At 39.0% G+C, this 20,812-nt stretch overlaps 1 pseudogene; it reads left to right on the top strand.

Moving 5' to 3' along the window:
• The window catches only part of LOC133763905 (S-adenosylmethionine decarboxylase proenzyme 2-like), a 60,605-nt pseudogene extending 40,869 nt beyond the window's left edge, over positions 1–19,736 (top strand).
• Positions 19,737–20,812: the final 1,076 nt, after the last annotated feature.

Below are 20,812 nucleotides of genomic sequence, written 5' to 3' on the forward strand. Positions count from 1 at the left end.
TCTGTCCCAGTTGCTCCTCTTCCAGTCCAGCTCTTTGCTATGTCCCGGGAAGGCAGTGGAGGATGGCTCAAGTGCTTGGGCCCTGCACCCGCATGGGAGACCAGGAGGAAGCACCTGGCTCCTGCCTTCCGCATGCCGCGCCGGCCGTAGCGGCCATTTTGGGGGTGAACCGATGGAGGGAAGACCTTTCTCTCTGTCTCTCTCTCACTGTCTAACTCTGCCTAGCTAAATAAATAAACAGCATAATGAGTGAAAAGAGATGGTAAAGAAGATATGGAAGTCCCTCCTACAGTTTCCCTTGGTATATTCTTTTCAACCAGTTCTTCGTATAGGACAGCACACAAATAATTTTTTTCAGAGGAGATAATAGGAATAGGATTGTCAGTTCAGCAAATAAGGGCATACAGTTAAGTTTGAATTTTGGGTAAACAATGAACATTTTAATACACCATGTTTATCCAAAATACCTTGTACTTGAGTGTATGTTCACGGCCATCAGCAGAGATCCACAAATGAGTTGAGGAGGGGGAAAGTCAAGGAGTTGAAGATGTCTGGAAGTCAGGGGAAGGGCAAGGTTGAGATGAAGATAAATTTGCCTTCCTTTCCTGGACCCGGTAATTTCTAAGTAAATGTCACAGATTCTGCTGAATTACTATTTCTTAATTTTCACATGCACATAAAAACTGTGAATTTATAGCTATTAAGTGGCATTCTGATACATATATACATCATATAATGCCTAATCAGGATAAATATATCCATCTTCTCAAACATTTAAAATTTCTTCATGATGAAAGCATTCACAATCCTTTGCTTCTTAAAGTATACAATTTATTTTCATTGTTTATTGTTATCCTACTGTGTAATAGAACTCCACAACTCCTTACTCCTATATAACAATAATTCAGTACTTACTAGTTAGCCTTTCCCTGTCCTTCCCTCCTACCACTCTTCCTAACCTCTAGTAACCACCCACTATACCCTTCAACTTCAATGAGTTCAACATTTTTTAGATTTCATATAGGAGTGAGATCATGCTTTACTTGTCCTTCCAAGTGTGACTTATTTACTTAACGTGATGACTTCCAGTTCCAACCATGTTGTTGCAAATGACGAGATTACATCCATATCATAGCTAAGTTGTATTCCATTGTGTATATGTACCACATTTTCTTTATCCATAGATTGGACACTTCTTGGCTCTTTTAATAGTGCTGTAATAAACGTGAGTATAGACATCTGTTCAACAGAGAGATTTCATTTCCCCTGGATATATATCCAGGAGTGGGATTGCTGGGTCATATGGCAGTCCTATTTTCACGTTTTTAAAGAATCTCCATTCTGTCTTTCATAATGGCTTTGCAAATTTACATTCATAACAACTGTTTGCAAAGCTTCTACTTTCTCTACAACTTTGTAAAGCATTTATTATCTGCTGTGTTTTTATAAGGGACAATCAAATTGGAGTGAGGTGATATCTCATTCCTGGATTTGATTTGCATTTCCCTAATGATTAGTGATGCTGAGTATTTTTTCGTGTACTTGTTGACAATCTATATGTCTTCCTTCGTGATATACCTGTTTAGATTTATAGCTCATTGTAAAACTGGATTATTTACATTTTGGCTATTGAGTTGTTTGAGTGCCTTTTATATTATATTATTAACCCCTTGTCAGACTGTAACTTGCAAATAATTTATCCTATTCTCAAGAATATCTCTTAATTCAGTTCACTGTTTCTGCTGCTGTGCAGACACTCTAGTTGGTGATATCACATCTGTCTAACCTCTTTTTGTTGCTTATGAATTTGGAGTCTGATTCAAAAATATTTGTCCCAAAGCTACTCTCCTGTATTTTCTTCTAGTAGTTTCAGATTTTCAGATTTTTACATTTAGGTATTTAATGATTTTGTTTTTTTCTTGTTTGCATGCATTTATTTATATAAAGGAAACAAATTTCATGTACTTCATATATACAGTTTTTGGAACATAATGATATTTTCCACCCTATTCTCCCTGCCTCCCTCAGTCCGTCAATCCCACCCCAACCTCCCTACTTTTTATTTTTAAGTTTTACAGTGATGAGCTTTCAATTTACTTTATACCTTCAAGCTTAATCCTATACCAAATAAAGAATTCAACAAGCAGTAGATAGAAAAACCATGGTTCCTCAGGAGTATACACAAAGACTATAAACAGTAATCAAATCTCAAATTGTCAGTTTCACTCAAATACATTACATTTTTGTACTCTAGATATTAATTGCTAATCATCAGAGAAAATATTGATATTTGCACTTTGGGGACTAGCTTATTTTACTAAGCAGAATGGTCTCCAATTGCATCCATTTTATTTTGAAGGACAGGATTTCATTATTTTTTATGGTTTAGTAGTATTCTATCATGTTTATATACCACAATTTCTTTATCCAGTCATTAGTTGATGAGCATCTGGGTTGATTCTGTATCTTAGCCATTGTGAACTGACCTGCTATAAACATATAAGTACAGATAACTCTTTCACACCCTGATTTCACTTCCTTTTTGAGAATCTCCAGGAGTGGAATGCTAGGTCATATGGTAGATCTATTTTCAGATTTCTGAGGAATCTCCATAATTATCTTCCATAATGGTTGCACTATCTTACATTCCCACCAACAATGGATTAGGGTACCTTTTCCCCCACATTGTTATTTTTTAATTTTTGGATGATAGTCCTTCTAGTTAGAGGAGGTGAAATCTCATTGTAGTTTTTATTCACATTTCCCTGATGGCTAGTAATCAAGAGCATCTTTTCATGTTTTCTTCCTTTGAAAAATGACTGTTCATGTCATTTTCCCATTTCTTAACTGGATTTTTTATTATATCATCTGTAAAAGGGATAACTTGAAATTTTCCTTTTCCATCTGTATCCCTTTGATTTCTTTTTCTTGCCTAATGTCCCTGGCTGAAACTTCCAGAGTTATATTGAATAATGATAGTGAGGGTGGGAACCCTTGTCTGGTTTGATCTTAGTGGAAATGCTTCCAGGTTTTCCCCATGCAGTATGATATTGGTTGTGGATTGGCCATATATTGTCTTGATCATGTTGAGAAATGTTCCTTTTATACCCAATTTGTTGAAGGATTTTACCATGAAATGATGTTGAATTATATCAAATGCTTTCTGTACATCTGTTGAGATAATCATATGGTTTTTATTCTTCAATTTGTTTATGTGATGTATCACATTTATTGATTTACAAATGTTAAACCATACCTGCATAACAGAGATAAATCCCACTTGATCTGGGTGCATGATCTTTCTGATGTGTGGTTGGATTCGAATAGCATGTATTTAGTTGGTGATTTTTGCATCTATATTCATCAGGGACATCAGTCTAAGGTTAGTTCTCTTTCCTTGTCGTATCTTTTTCTGGTTTGAGAATTAAGGTGATGATGGCCTCAAGAGTTTGGAAGGATTCCTTTCCTTTCAATTTCTTTGAATGGTTTTTGAAGATTTGGGATTCTTTTTTTTTTTTTTTTGCAAGTATCATTTCTTTTAAACTTTTATTTAATAAATATAAATTTCCAAGGTAAAACTTTGGATTACAGTGGCTTTTTCCCCCATAACTTCCCTCCTACCCACAACCCTCCCCTCTCCTGTTCCCTCTCCCATTCCATTCACATCAAGATTCATTTTCAATTATCTTTATATACAGAAGGTCAATTTATACAAAGTAAAGATTACAACAGTTTGCACCCACACAGAAACACAAAGTGTAAAGTACTATTTGAGTACTAGTTATAGCATTAATTCACATTGAACAACACATTAAGAACAGAGATCCTACATGGGGAGAAAGTGCACAGTGACTCCTGTTGTTGACTTAACAAATTGACACTCTTGTTTATGGCATCAGTAATCTCCCTAGGCTCTTGTCATGAGTTGCCAAGGCTATGGAAGCCTTTTGAGTTCGCCAGCTCAGATCTTATTTAGACAAGGTCGTAGTCAAAGTGGAAGTTCTCTCCTCCCTTCAGAGAAAGATACCTCCTTCTTTGATGGCCCTTTATTTCCGCTGGGATCTCACTTGCAGAGATCTTTCATTTAGGTGTTTTTTTGTTTTTTGTTTTTGTTTTTTGTTTTTTTTTTGTTTTGTTTTTGTTTTTGTTTTTGTTTTTTCAGAGTGTCTTGGCTTTCCATGCCTGAAATACTCTCAAAAGCTCTTCAGCCAGATCTGAATGCCTTAAGGGCTGATTCTGAGGCCAGAGTGCTGTTTAGGGCATTTGCCATTCTATGAGTCTGCTGTGTATCCCGCTTCCCATGTTGGATCGTTCTCTCCTTTTTAATTCTATCAGTTAATATTAGCAGACTCTTTATGTGATCCCTTTGATCTTAATCCTATCATTATGATCAATTGTGAACTGAAACTGATCACTTTGACTAGTGAGATGGCATTGGTACATGCCACCTTGATGGGATTGAATTGGAATCCTCTGGCACGTTTCTAACTCTACCATTTGGGACAAGTCTAATTGAGCATGTCCCAAACTGTACATCTCCTCCCTCTCTTATTCCCACTCTTATATTTAACAGAGATCACTTTTCAGTTAAATTTAAACACCTAAGAATAATTGTGTGTTAATTAAAGGGTTCAACCAATAGTATTAAGTAGGACAAAAAAATACTAAAAGGGATAAAGTAGTAAGTTGTTCATCGACAGTCAGGACAAGGGCTGATCAAGTCACTGTTCCTCATAGTGTCCATTTCACTTCAACAGGTTTCCTTTTGGTGGGATTAATTCTTTAAAAGTTTGGTAGAACTCAGCAGTGATACTATCCATTCTGGGCTTTTTTTGTTGGGAGGGTCTTTATTACTCATTCAATCTTCACCTAGGTTATTGATCTATTTGGCTTTCAATGTCTTCATTACTCAATTCTGGTAGATCATATGTGTCTAGAAATCTATACATTTCTTTGAGATTTTCCAATTTGTTGACATATACCTGTCTGTAGTAATTCCTGATGATTCTATTTATTTCTGTGTTATTCCTTATAATATCTCCTTTTTCAAATTTGATTTTATTAATTAGTTTGTATCTTCATTTTCAGTTAGTTGGTCCAACGTTTTATTATTTTTGTTTATTTTTTCAAAAAACCAGCTCTTCATTTCACTGATCTTTTGTATTGCTTTTTATTTCAATTTTGTTTATTTCTTCTCTAATTTTAATAGTTTCTTCCCTCTTCTAATTTTGGGTTTGGTTTGTTCTTATTTTTGTAGAACCTTGAGATACATCAGTAGAGCATTTATTTGACACCTTTCTAATTTCTTGATGTGGATACTAATTGCTGTAAAGTTTCCTTTTAACATTGCTTTTGCTGTATCCCATAGGTTTTGATATATTATGTTGTCATCTTCATTTGTTTCTAGGAATTTTTTTATTTCACTTTTGATTTCTTCCATGACCCATTGTTCATTCAAGAGCTTTCTGTTCAATCTCTATGTGTTTGCATGTTTTCTAGAGTTCCTAAGTTGTTAATTTCCTGCTTCATTTCTTTGTGGTTAGAAAGATATATGGGGGGCTGGCACTGTGACATAGTGGGTAAAGCCTCTGCCTGCAGTGCCAGCATCCCATATGGACACCAGTTCTAGTTCCAGCTGCTCCACTTCCAATCCAGCTTTCTGCTTATGGCCTAGGAAAGCAGTGGAGTATGGCCCAAGGGCTTAGGCCTCTGCATCCACGTGGGAGACCCAGAGGAGGATCCTGGTTCCTGGCTTTGGATTGGCTTGGCTCTGGCCATTGCGGCCATTTGGAAGTGAAACCAGTGGATGGAAGACTATCTTACCCCTATCTCTCAAGTAAATAAGATAAATCTTTTAAAAAATGATATGGACTAAGACTGTGGACTCTAGACCTGCTCTCAGGTATACTATATCAAGATGATATATATTATACTGGGCACCTAGCAACAGGCAGTTGTTGAGAAAGTGTCAAGAATGGGGTGAACCAGTGTGGCCCAACAGAGAAACACTGGCAGAAGTGGGTCTAAGAGGTGTGGCATAAGCGGTAGACATGAACATTTTAGTCTAGCAGTGTTCAAAGGTGCTCTCTCACCTCTACAATCCTTGGCCAGAGATCAGGGATCCTGTCTTAGATGGCCTGGTATTGAGAGACCACCAAGGTATCAAGCTGGGCACAGGAGACATGATAGAGGCTCAAGTTCTTTAGCAAACTATGCGATTGGCAGCCTGAACATTGAGGCGGGGGGGGAGGTCAGGCTTTTGTTCATTGTATCAATATTTATAAAGCACCTACTACATGTCAGCTACTGTCCTAAGTACCAAGACTATAGCCCCTAACGAGACATAGATGAACTTACTTACTGATAGATTTACAAGAAGCTATAAATAAGTAAAATAAAGTAAAATAAAGACAGAACACTGAGGAAGTGTTGGAAATTTTTAAATAGAGTGGTCTGGATAGACCTTACTGAAATGATATTTGAACTATGATATACAGAAAGGTGTATGGCTAAGCAGGACAGAATGATTACAGAGAAATCAGTAAATAAAAAGGACCTGAGTGCATACAAGGAACACAGTAATCTAGAGAAAGAGAGTAGCAGTTGCCAAGGCCAGAGAGCCAATGGATGAGTGGGTGTGTGCGGATGATGGAAGTGGGGAAGGCACATAAGTCATTAAGTGATTTCTTTTCATCTCAGAGCAATGGGAAGCCTTCTGGAGGGTTCTGGGTAGAGGAGTGCCATGGTCTGATGCACATTTAAACAAGCTCATGGTGGCTGCTGCATAGAAGGGAGAACCAGAGAAGTCAGAGCAGTTTCCAAAACTCAAGATACTAGTTAGGTAGCAGATTTTAAAACACTCTGACATGATGTGCTGAATCAGCACTGCTACTGCCTCCTGGTTTCTTACATTCCTTTGTCCCAAGAACAAGATTAATGATAGAGGCAGGGGCAGCAGCGTGACTATGGCAGCTGGGCACCAAATGACCCCAGCTATGAGAGAAAAAGGCCAAGAAGGCAGGAGTCACAAGTATTGGTGGTTTTCAACCCCAGTTTCACATTATCATCTCAGAAAGCTTTTAAAAATATGAAGCAAGGCCTTACTCATAGAGATGTCTATTTAATGGTACTTGGGTGGGGTATTTTTATTAAGTCCTCAGCTAATTTCAATGTGCAGCCAGGAGACCACTGCAACCTGACGCCACCAACGAGTAGGTGGTCACACAGCAATTCATCACACATTCCTTCAATAGTTATTATGCCCGGCTGGAATCCGCACAGCCTGGAAAGTACTAAGTAAGTGTTAGGTTTTACTTATATTAACTAAGAGGAAGTTTAAAGACATTTCCCTAGGGAGCAATATGATCCTATCCATGCTTTGGAAATTGTATTGGGAAGTGATAAGCAAACTAACTGTCATTGGGAAGAGGATCTGACGACAGGAAGAATACTTGGAGCAGGGCTCTCAATCTTCAACGTGTTTCATGATCACCTGGAGGGCTTGCTAAGCCAGATACTGGGCTCCACCTTCAGAATTTCTGGTGATGGGAGTCTGGGAGAGGGGTATTTCAATTTGTACTTCTAACATATTCTCAGATTACACAGTGCTGGTGGTCTGAAGATCATATTTCAAAACCTGCACTGCATTAGCTCTGGCTATAGCATACTGTCAGGTGAGGAGCAAGGGAGAGAAGAAGGTGAGACCTTCTTCCATGAGGACATTGACATGGATTGAGAGGGCTGAAAGCAGAGCACAGAAAAGGAAGAAGCCCATGAAGATGCAGAAGGTGAGACTGGGGTTAAGTTGCCCAGGATGATGGGCAGCCCTCCCTTTCAAGGTGTTGGTCTTAGCTCCTTTGTGAAAATCGAAAGATGATCTTTGTTTTCTCCACACAGGTCTTTGCCTTTTCCCTCTACTGAATAGTGCAATAAATCCCCTTACCTTATTTGTTTCATCAAATAAAAGAAGGCCTGCTAGTATCTGTTAGGCTAATACAGCTCAACTCTGGAACATCTTGTCGTGGTTATTTCTAACATGTTCTGGAATCTGTACTTAGGATACTCAACTCTTTAATCCACATTTGAAACTGAATTGCTAGTGCATAGTTCTGTAGTAGAGTCAATAGCATATTAGTTTAGAGAAATAATAAATGCTTCCTTTTTAATGTCTGGTTATTGTGTCACATGTGGCATTCAGACCTTCATCGTGCTGCCTATTTAGGAAATACATATTCCTGAGCCTGGCCTCAGGCCCTTTGAATATCTTGCTGGTCTCCAAGAATCTGCATTTCAAATAAAGATCACAGATTTAAGCCACTGAGAGAAAATGCACTTTGAGTCCAAACAGCAGTTGATCCACCAAGAAACTAGAGCAAGGCAATTTTTACAAGAATTGGGGCTTTCACACAAGTCTATTTTTACATGCAAATACATAATCATCCAATTGCAGGACAGAGAAAAAAAAGAGGCATCCTCTCCAGCACTGGCAGCTTGTCAATAATTTGTAAGAGGAAGCTCCAGCTCAACTCAGGTCTGCTTTCTCTTAATCCAGTGCTATTTAAGTGATTGTTTACAAGGAGATTTCAAAAGTTTCATGGAAAATGTAATTAAAAGATGTTTATTTTGAGACTAAAAATTTGAAATCAATGCGTAGTTTTTCATAACACTTATTTTCCATGAACTCTGAAGACCACTCGGATTTATGTAGCCCCTGTTTCCATGGCTGTCACCATCCAAAGCTCTTAGTCATCGTACAATTCACTTTGACTGCCAGCCACAAATTATACATTAGCTAAAAGCATAAGTGAAGTAATCTGTGCAGGAATCCTGAAACTTTTAGGTTCCTTTTTGCATGTGTGCTGTTGATTCACCTATATATAACTTACTAACATGCAATCTATTTGTTCCCAATGCTAACAGTGAAAGTTGCTAGTAATTTTTTCAACTTTTATTTAATGTTATTGAAGTATAATTGACATATAAAGAGCAATTTGATGACTCATGATGTGTATAACCTCAAGAAACCACAACAAATGTCAATCTAGCTCCCCAAAAGTTGCTGTGCCCTGGTAATTCCCTCTTCCCCTCTCTGCTAATTTCTGTCCATTGAATTTTCTTCTGACAAAACACATTTGTTTGTATTTTCTAGAATTTTGAAAAACTGAACAATAGAGTATATGTTATTATCTCTTCTGGATTGCTTTTTCCCCCTTCCACATACTTATTTTGATATTCATTCATGTTATTGTTTATAACATAATTCTTTCTTAAAGTGGCATTTCATTGCATAAATATATCATCATTTGTTTCTCCCTTTACTTACTAATGGCATAGAACTTTTTCCAGTTTCTGGCTGTTACAAATAAAACTGCTATGAAAACAACTTTTTCCCCCAGATTTCTTGGGTAACTACCTCTGAGTAGAATGGCCAGATCATGTAAGCTTATGTTTAACTTTTGAGGAAACTGACAAATTGTTTTTCAAAGTGGTTTTTATCCTCCATCAATGTCTGAGTTTCAGTTCCTCCATAAAATACCAGTTCTTGATATGGTCAGTCTTTATCATTGTAGCCATTCTACTACATGCTAGAAGTACGTCATTGTGGCTTCAACATTCATTTTCTTTTTTTTTTTTTTCTTTCTTTTTTTTTTTTTTTTTTTTTTTGACAGGCAGAGTGGACAGTGAGAGAGAGAGACAGAGAGAAAGGTCTTCCTTTTGCCGTTGGTTCACCCTCCAATGGCCGCCGCGGTAGCGCGCTGCGGCCGGCGCACCGCGCTGATCCGATGGCAGGAGCCAGGTACTTCTGGTCTCCCATGGGGTGCAGGGCCCAAGGACTTGGGCCATCCTCCACTGCACTCCCTGGCCACAGCAGAGAGCTGGCCTGGAAGAGGGGCAACCGGGACAGGATCGGTGCCCCGACCGGGACTAGAACCCGGTGTGCCGGCGCTGCAAGGCGGAGGATTAGCCTAGTGAGCCGCAGCGCCGGCCTCAACATTCATTTTCTAGTAACTAGAGGTTAAGACTGGCAAATGCTATTCTTGTTTTCAAAGAAAAAGAAACAATGAAATATAAATATGAGAAGTCAGAAAAGTCAATAGCAATCACTGCCAAAATTCCAGAAAAATTAATCAGCCAAGTAGTCAATAAATATGCAGAAAAGATGGCAATATCTCTGGCTGCTGACCTTGGCTCAGTCTCAACAATTCATACAGAAAGACTATTAATATTTGATGAGGCAATGTTAGATCAGTAGATAAGAGAGATAGTGTAGGATACAGTCACTAAATGCAGTCATCAAAACATCACAGTTTTCCATTATGCAACAGCACTAGTGTGATCCTAGGTCTTTGTGTCATGAGCAACTCTGCCCTGTTTGCCAGCCCTGAGTGTCTCTTCATTTGCACCCAGCAGCAGCAAGGATCTCTTCATTTGTACTGGGTTTAATCCAAGTCCTCTATCAACCTCATGTTTCATGACACTAATTTCTGTTTCAGTGTGTACTTTTCCATTCACAATGGCCCTCATCCAATCTTCTACATGTTTTTCCATTTAATCTAGTTGTCAACTCAGGGTATTTTATGAAAAATCACTTGCACATTGCTTGCTTATAAATTTTTATACTTTTCTAACTGGCTTAAGCATAATGCCCTATTATACTTACATATACTTATCCATCATGTTATCTATTGAATATTTAATTTGGGGACAATCTTGTCCTCCTCGCCAAAAAGTCCATATCTTCTAATATATAATGGTTTTCATGACCCCTTTCATAACATATGTATTGGTTCAGTTTTAGTTTATTTTCAGTTTTACTTGTGCTTCTTAATCCTAAAATTGTTCTGACTTTAAACAGGTCTTAATCTACATGTAGTCTCTTATTATTAAATTGAATTGTTTCCCAAACCTACTTCAGTTTTCAGCAAGAAGCAAATTAGAGGGAGTTTTCCTAAGTGAGAGAGTAAAAAAAAATAATCTCCTTATGGATAAAGAGTAGTCATGAGTTTTTTCCTGAGAATGCTCCCAAGATGCTTCCAGAAACCAAATGGTGCTGTGTCTTGCTGCATTTTCTTCAGGATTTCTAGGAGAGAAAATAACACTAGCAACATCAAAATGAGTACATTTTTATCTTTTTTGTCTAAAAAGGAAAGCTAGGAAGATTGCTTACTATCCTCTTTCTCCTAAATCAGAAAACGATGAACAAGATGCCCCCCTTCCACAATGGGAGGCGCTAGCAAAGAACTTGAAGGTCACTGAGTCTCAGACTATTGAAAGAGGATTCTTTTAGAAGTGAAAATATCTGCTTGCAGGTACAGAAATAAGACCAGCCTGGAGATTATCTGTAAAGTTGGAAACATGGCAAAACAGTGTTTTTCACATTTTCTATGAAGATCATTCCCCTTAGTTGATTAATGTGCTACCAAAAGTAGTCTTAACATATTTAAGAAGCAAACTTATACCGCCAGAAAATCTAGGTTACATCCAAGTAAATCTACAGGTGTGCTAATTGCGTAATTCCCAGCCTGATAAGCAATGCATTTTTGTTCTTATCTGAGTACTTATTAACGCCCTGTAATTTCCATTAGAGGAGTTTACAGCAGGATTCCTCAAAACATAGATTTAGTATCATAATCAGCTAAGGTGCTTATTAAAATATAGAATCTTGCAGTCAATTCACACCTCCTGAATCTCTGGAAAGAGAGTCCAGGAATCTGCTTTTTATCAAACATCTAGGCAGTTCACATGCTTGCTGAGTTTCAAAAACTACTACTTTAAACGTTTGAAGAGGATATTTTATAGGTCCGGTCTTGTTCTAAACCATAGGATCATTACAGATTCAAAGTAAACACATTGATTTTTAAAATTTTGGAATGAAGCTATAATTTATAAATCAGGCTAGTACGTCATCTGAAGCCTACCTACTGCTGAGGAATTTCCTAGAGACATTGAAGAAATGACTGAACTGACCTTCCACAGTATACTGTATAAATCCCTCTATATCCAATTTCTTGCATATGAATATGCGTGTATTATATGCTCTTACACTTTGGTGCTGTGTGAGCAAATCTTTGATGTAGCTCTAGGGATAATATATGTTAAACCTACACCAAAAATGTTTTCAATATGCCTACTTTGATGCATATAGCAAATACTCAGTAAATATTTCTCTCATAGGGAAATAAATGAGTAAGTGTTTGCTCATCTGATCTTTTATTCCCATTGCTAGCCTCTAAACATCTGTCCTGTCACAGTAATTAATATTACCATCTGCTATGTCTTGAATGCATTCCATCTAAAATTCCAGTGTTGAAACTTAATGGCTAATATGATGTTATGAAGAAGTAGGGCCTTTAAGAAGCTATTAAACCTCGAGACTTCCTCCCATTGTAAATGAGATTTTAAAAAGTCTTCCTATAGCAGCCAGCCTTTTTTTTTTCTTTTTCTTGCCCTCTTCCTTCTACCATATGAACACATAGCATTCCTCCCTTTCAAAGGATGCATAAACAAGGTGCCATCTTGGAGAGAGGCCCTTACCAGACCACTAAACCTACTGATGCATTGATATTCTGTTTCCCAGCCTCCATAACAGCCTAAATTTCTGTCTTTACAAATTACCCAATCTACAATATTTTGTTATACCAGCACAAACTGACGAAGACACCATTCACCCAGATTTCCGAGTCAAAAATCTGCAGAGCCAACTTCTCATTCAGCAGTGATTGGTCACTAGATATCCTCATGTTTGTACCATCTACACTTTTCTTACTCCCTCAAAGCTCCAAGGTTGGGTGAAATGATGCAAGCTGAAGGATGCAATCATAATGAACACGTATGTACCAAAGAATAGACGTGACAAATATATAAAATGTCATCCTACACAGTGAAAATCATAAATTATAATTGGAGATTTTAACACAACCTTTCAGAAATTTTTAAATAAAGTTAAATATGCGGAGGTTCTAGAAAATTTTAATAAAATGATTAATAGGTTAAACCTGGCCGGCGCCGTGGCTCAATAGGCTAATTCCTCCGCCTGCGGCGCCGACACACCGGGTTCTAGTCCCGGTCGGGGCGCCGGATTCTGTCCCAGTTGCCCCTCTTCCAGGCCAGCTCTCTGCTATGGCCCGGGAGTGCAGTGGAGGATGGCCCAAGTCCTTGGACCCTGCACCCGCATGGGAGACCAGGAGAAGCACCTGGCTCCTGGCTTCGGATCAGTGCGATGCGCCGGCCAAGCGCGCCGGCCACGGCAGCCATTGGAGGGTGAACCAACGGAAAAGGAAGACCTTTCTCTCTGTCTCTCTCTCACTGTCCACTCTGCCTGTCAAAAAAAAAAAAATAGGTTAAACCAACAAAATAGAGAAATTCTCACCCAACATGGAATATACATCATTTTTGGACAAACATGGAATTTCTTGAAACTGTGTATTAAATTCCAAATTATCAACAGCATACAGACTATATTCTCTCTGTTAATCATGAAATAAAATTATAATTAATAAATAGAGAATTTTTGTTACATCTCATATGCCAGAAAACTAGGTAGCAAATATTATGTGACCTTGGATTTAAAACAATACTATAAAGAAAATTACAAAATACTCAGATCTGAGAGACAAGGAAACACTACATGCCAAAACTTTTGGAACACTAGAAAGAAACTTCTAGTTTGGAATACACTTGCCAGCAAAAAAGAAAGATTGAAAACAAATGCTAAACATTCAACTCCAGAATCTGGCAAAAGGAAAAACTTAGAAAATTCAATAAAATTCTTCTGTAAAAGATATAGGTAATTAGAAAATAACATTCCATTTATGAATGTAACAATGCCTGTACAATATTTTGAATTTCATCAGATAAAGAAAACACAGGACCTTTGTAGAATACAAATACAAAATTGATTGTAAAAGAGGATCTGAATGAATGAAACCAAAATACCACAATCATGAAAGAATGATGTCGTTGAGTGAAGATGTCCATTACTGTTAGGATTAACTCCTAAATATAATGCAATTCCCCGGGTTTAAGACTTTTAAGGCAACTTGTCTCTAAAAGTTACAGAGCAGAACACACTTGAATAAATAGCCATGTCAGCTGTGAAAAAGAAAAGCAAAGAAGGGAAGCTAAACTTGGCAAACACTAGGTCATACTGAAAAGTCAGAGCAATAAAAAAGGTACACAGTAGAAGCACAGGATAGATGAATAGATTAGTGGAACAATAACAGAATACAGACCCAGGTGGGGAAGACATTTGGTGTAGCATTTGAGATTCTGTATAGAATGCCCACATCCCATATCTGAGTGCTTGGTTTCAAATCCTGGTTCCATTCCCAAACCCAGCTTCCTACTAATACATACCATGTAAGGCAACAGGTACTCCCACGCATGGGGGAGGTCTGGATTGCTTTCCAGGTTCCTGGCTACGACCTGACCCAGCATCCACTTCCAGCTGTTTCAGGCATGTAAGGAGTGAACCAGATGAGAGTCATTCTTTCTCTCTCTCCCACTCTCTCCCTCTTTCTCTTCTTCCCTCTCTCTCATTCAAATAAGTAAACAAAAATTTGACAAAATAAAGAAATGATTGGGAGCCAGCACTGTGGCATAGTGAGTAAAGCTGCAGCCTACAGTGCCGGCATTCCATATGGGTGTCGGTTCTAATCCCGGCTACTCCACTTCTCATTCAACTCTCTGCTATGGCCTGGGAAAGCAGCAGAGATGGCCCAAGGCATTGGGCCCCTGTACCCACATGGGAGACCTGGAAGAAGCTCCTGGCTCCTGGCTTCAGATCGGCATAGCTCCAGCCATGGTGGCCAATTGGGGAGTGAACCAGCAGATGGAAAACCTCTCTCTCTCTCTCTCTCTCTCTCTGCATCTCCTTCTCTCTCTTTGTAACTGACTTTCAAATAAATAAATCTTTTTTAAAAAAAGAAATGATCAACAGAATATGGATAGGTATTAACAGTAGCCACAAAAATCTATGGAAGAAAGTGTTATTAAGTGAGCATGAAAACTGATAATATGAAGAAAAATGAAACTATCACTAGCTGGCATAATATACAAACAAGATTTCTGTTGTATATGGAAAGATAAAAACCAAAAAGCAAAAAATCAAGTATTTGGTGCAGAGATTAAGATATTTCTTAGGACACTCAAATCCAATGTCCAAGTGCCTGGTTTGCATCCTACCGCCTTCATGCCCCATCCATTCCTACGAATGCACACACGGAAGGCTGCAGGTGGTGGCTAAAGTGATAAAGTCAACCCCATTCACGTGGGAGACCTAGACTGGGTTTTGGCTCCTGGTTTCAGATTAACCCAGGCCTGGTTGTTGCAATCATCTGGGGCATGAATCAGCAGATGGGATCTCTCTCTTTGTCTCTATGTCTTTCAAATAAAGTGAAAATAAATATTTTCTAAAATTATAAAGAAATTAAGAATAAATTTAACCAAAAAAGTGAGAGTTCTCCACAATGAAAATTATAAACTATTGATAAAAGAAATTATCAAAGACACAAAATGTGGAAATATATTCCTTGCTCATGTACTGGAAGAATAAATATCATTAAAGTGTCTATACTACCTAAAACAATCTACAGAATCAATTTAATACCTATTAAAATATCAATGGCATTCTTTACAGAATTAGAAAGCAATTCTAAAATTCATATGCAATCACAAACAGTCCTGAACAAATAAATAAATAAGAAAAAATCAAGCTGGAGGCATCATAATACTTGACTTCAAAGATTACTATAAAGCTATAGTTTTTAAAATAGCATGGTATTGGCATTAAAATCAACACACAGATGAGTGGAATAGAATAGAAATCCCAGAAATTAACCCACATACATACAGCCAATTGCGTTTTGACAAAATTTCCCAGACTATACATTGAAGTAAGGATAACCTCTTCAACAAATGGGGCTGGCAAAACTGGATGAATATATGTAGAACAATGAAATTAGATCCATATTTCATACCATATATAAAAATCAACTGAAGAAGGAAAACCACCAAAAGTTAAGACCTGACTATGAAGTTCTCGAAAGAAAATGCAGGGGCCGGCACTGTGGCACAGTGGCTTAAAGCCCTGGCCTGAAGTGCTGGCATCCCATTTGGGCACCAGTTCTAGTTCCGGCTGCTCCTCTTCCAATCCAGCTCTCTGCTGTGGCCTGGGAAAGCAGCAGAGATGGGCCCAAGGACTTGGGCCCCTGCACCCAAGTGGGAGACCCGGAAGAAGCTTCTGGCTCCTGGCTTTGGCTTGGTCTAGCTCTGGCCTTTGCAGCCATTTGGGGAGTGAACCAGCAGAGAAGACCTCTCTAACTCTGCCTTTCAAATAAATAAAAATAATTTTTTTTTAAAAAAAAAAGGGAGGTGCCAGCGCTGTAGCACAGCGGGTTAACACCCTAGCCTGTAGTGCCAGCATCCCATTTGGACACCGGTTCGAGACTCAGCTGCTCCACTTCCAATCCAGCTCTCTGCTATGGCCTGGGAAAGCAGTAAAGATGGCTCAAGTCCTTGGCCCCTGCACCAGCGTGGGAGACCTGGAAGAAGCTCCTGGCTCCTGACTTTGGATCAGCGCAGCTCTGGCCGTTGCGGCCATCTGGGGAGTGAACAGGTAGATGGAAGACCTCTCTCTGTCTCTACCTCTCTCTGTAACTCTGTCTTTCAAATAAATAGAACAAATCTTTAAAAAAAAAAAAAGAAAAGAAAGAAAATGTAATGGTAACCCTGCAAGACATTGGTGTAGGTGAGAGCTTCTTAGATAAGACCACTATAGCACAGACAACAAAAGCAAATCTAAACATATGGGATTTTATCATACTCAGACGCTACTGCCCAACAAAGAAAGGATCAATAAAGAGGTATCCAAAAGAATGGGAAAAAATATTTGTGAGCTATCTATCTAAGAAATATCCAGAACATATCAGCAACTTTAAAAACTCAATAATAAAAAAGAAACCAATCCAGTTAAGAAATGGACAAAGGACCTCAATAGACAGTTCTCAAAAGAACTACAAATGGCCAACAAATATATGAAAAAATGTCAACATCACTAACCATCAGGGAAATGCAAGTCAAAACTACACTGAGATATCACCTCACCAGTGTCTGAATGCCTGATCTCCAAAAGACAGAGAATAAAAATGCTGGTGAGAACGTGTAGAATGGAGAACACTTATTCACTGTTGGTGGGAATATAAATCAGTGCAACTCTGTAGAAAACAGTATGAAGATTTTTTTAAAAACTAGAAATAGACTTGACATATGATCCATCAACCCAGCTACTGGGTATATGCCCAAAAGATATGACCATATACCAAAAAGATAGCTGCACTACCATGTTTATAGCGGCACCATTCACCATAGTCAAAATATGAAATCCACCAAGGTGTCCATCATGAGGTGATGGATGAAGAGATAGATAGATAGATAGATAGATAGATAGGATAACATATATATGACTGGTGAGATATATTTTTCAAATATGAAAAATCATATTCTTCAAATATGAATATAGGAATATTCAGCTATTAAAAAGAATGAAGTTCTACCACTTGTGGCAAAATGAATGCAACTGGAGCACATCATGTTGAGTGCAATATGCTGAACACAGAAAGATAAATACCGTGTTCTCCTTTATATGTTTGAGCCAAAATTTAAAAATAAAAAACTGGCTTATACAGAATGGCCAGCGACATTAGCTAGCATCACTCAACTCTCTAACAGGGAAGCAGGAAACTAAGTAGACTACAAGAGACTGAACGCTTTAGGTCTCTCTTTTTCTTTTTTTTTCTTTTTTTTTTTTTTTTTTTTTTGGCAGGCAGAGTGGACAGTGAGAGAGAGAGAGAGACAGAGAGAAAGGTCTTCCTTTGCCGTTGGTTCCCCTCCAATGGCCACTGTGGCCGGTGTGCTGCAGCTGGCGCATCGCTCTGATCCGAAGGCAGGAGCCAGGTGCTTCTCGTGGTCTCCCATGCGGGTGCAGGGCCCAAGCACTTGGGCCATCCTTCACTGCACTCCCAGGCTACAGCAGAGAGCTGGCCTGGAAAAGGGGCAACCGGGACAGAATCCGGCGCCCCGACCGGGACTAGAACCCGGGGTGCCGGTGCCGCAAGGCGGAGGATTAGCCTATTGAGCTGCGGCACCGGCCCTAGGTCTCTTTTATTTTTAACAGACTCATGTTCAAATTTCACTCACAAAAAAAAAAAAAAAGCGCTGCAAAAATTTTTTAAAAGATTTATTTTATTTTACTTGAAAGTCACAGTTACACAGCGAGAGGAGAGGCAGAGAAAGAGAGAGAGAGAGAGAGAGAGAGGTCTTCCATCCACTGGTTCACTCCCCAGATGGCCACAACAGCCAGAGCTGTGCGAATCCGAAGCCAGGAGCCAGGAGCTTCTTCCGGGTCTCCCTTGTGGGGGCAGGGGCCCAAGGACTGGACCATCTTCTACTGCTTTTCCCAGGCCATAGCAGAGAGCTGGATTGGAAGTAGAGCAGCTGGGTCTCGAACCGGCGCCCAAATGGGATGCCAACACCGCAGGCGGCAGCTTTACCCACTATGCCACAGCACTGGCCCCCATGAAAATTTTATTAACTTTTTTTTTTAAAGTCAATATAAAATATAGCAAAAAAAAGGAACTTGAACTTTAGCGACACAGCTGGAATAATCTGCAGCAGTGGTGGCAGCTGTGGGAGAAGAGACTTAATTTAGTTGATTTTCTGTGGTTGTTGGTTGTTGGCTAGTCTCACAGTGATGGATGCTGCACATTTTAAGGGACCGAGCAGCTACTGGAAGTTTGGTTCTCCCAGTAGCAACCCAATGGAAACCAAGGATCTGAGGATCTTCACACTACCCCAAGATATGAGCAGGACATACTCCTGAAGGATGTGCAATGTTCAATCCTTGTGAGTTCAAAAACTCACAATCAGGAAGCTTATGTACTCAGTGTAGCCTGTTTGTCTCCAAGACACGGTTCCTTCTGAAGACATGATATACCACTCTCTTGCTGGAAGCACTGGTTACCCAATGGAAGTTTGCTGGGGACTACTGTGGGTTTGACTCAGTTCAAAGCTTATTTTATTTCATAAGAATTTCGTGGAGCCTTCTAACCAAGGTACCCACACAAGCATTTCCAAGAAGAAATAGTTTCTTAATGTGATTTTCCCAAATGGAGCATCATACTGTATGCAATGTCTGAATTCTGACTGTTGGTATCTGTGTGCTCTGGATTGCCCAGAGAGTTGAATAATCAGCCAGCAAGATCTAACCCTGGAGATTATGATGAGTGAGCTAGACCCAGCAGTCACAGACCAGTTCTACATGAAAGATGGTGTTATTGCAAAGGACAACACTTGTGACAGTGGGATTCGTGCCTTGATACCTGCTTCTGTCATAGATGCCACACTATTCAATCCTTGTGGGTATTCAATGCAGGGAATTAAATCAGACTGAACTCACTGGACTATTCACATCTCTCTGGAACCAGAATTTTCTTACGTTGGCTTTGAAACACACTTAAGTCAGACCTATGCTGACCTGGTCAGAAAAGTTGTGGAAGTCTTCAAGCCAGGAAAATTTGTGACCACCTTGTTTGTCAATCAGAGTTCTAAATATCACACAGTGTTTTCTTTGTCCCAAAAGATTGAAGGCTTTAAATATCTTGATTGCCAGAGTCCTACATTCAATAATTACAATTTTTTTTATCAGTTTTGCTAAGCAGCAGCAAAAACAGCAGAGTTGATTAAGAAACATGAAAAAGAAAACACAAAAAGAGAACATACAAAGAAGGCTCTGGCCACATTCTAGATGTTGACACTGAGGGCCATGCTTTCTGTAACCACCACCCTGTAGTTGCACAAAGCCCAAGATATAATGACAGTAGAATCATTTTGAATTGTGTAAATTATTCTTTCAAGGAGTTAGATATCTTTCACAAATGCTCTCTTCTGTGTTTAGCTATTCTATGCCACTCATGGTGTGAAATTGAATTGCAAATAAAAAAATTTTAAAGATTTATTTTATTTATTTGAAAGAGATACAAATAAAGGTAGAGATAGAGAGAGAGGTCTTCCATCCAGTGGTTTAATCCCCAAACATCTGAATGGATGGAGCTGAGCCAATCTGAATCCAGGAGCTTCCTCTGGGTCACCCACGTGAATGCAGAGGACTTGGGCCATCCTACACTGCTTTCCTAGGCACATTAGCAGGGAACTGCATTGGAAGTAGAGCAGCCAGGACTCAAACCTGCATCCATATGCCAGCTCTGCAGGCCAGGGTTTTAATCTTTCTTGCCTGTTGGCTCTGGCTAAAACTTCCAGGACTATATTGAATAGCATTGGTGACAGTGGGCATCCCTGATCCCACAGATCCCAGATCTCAGTGGGAATGCTTTAAACTTTTCCCCATTCAAGAGAACACTTGGCATGGGTTTGTCATAAACTGCCTCAATTGTGTTGAGGAATGTTCCTTCTATATCCAATTTGCTTAGAGTTTTCATCATGAAAGGGTGTTGTATTTTATCAAATGCTTTCTATGCATCTTTTGAGATGATCATATGGTTTTTGTTCAGCAGTTTGTTAATGTGATGTATCATATTGATTGATTTACAAATGCTGACCATCTCTGCATGCTAAGGATAAATCCCACTTGGTCCAGGTGAATAATGTTTCTGATGTGTTGTTGGATTCAATTGGCTGGAATTTTTTTAAAGATTTATTTATTTATTTCAAAGTCTGAGTTACAAAGAGGCAGAGGCAGAGAGAGAGAGATCTTCCATCTGCTGGTTCACTCCTGAAATGGCTACAGTGACTGGAACTG

Source organism: Lepus europaeus, chromosome 7, assembly GCF_033115175.1.
Source record: "Lepus europaeus isolate LE1 chromosome 7, mLepTim1.pri, whole genome shotgun sequence".
In the NCBI taxonomy this organism is placed as follows: domain Eukaryota; kingdom Metazoa; phylum Chordata; class Mammalia; order Lagomorpha; family Leporidae; genus Lepus; species Lepus europaeus.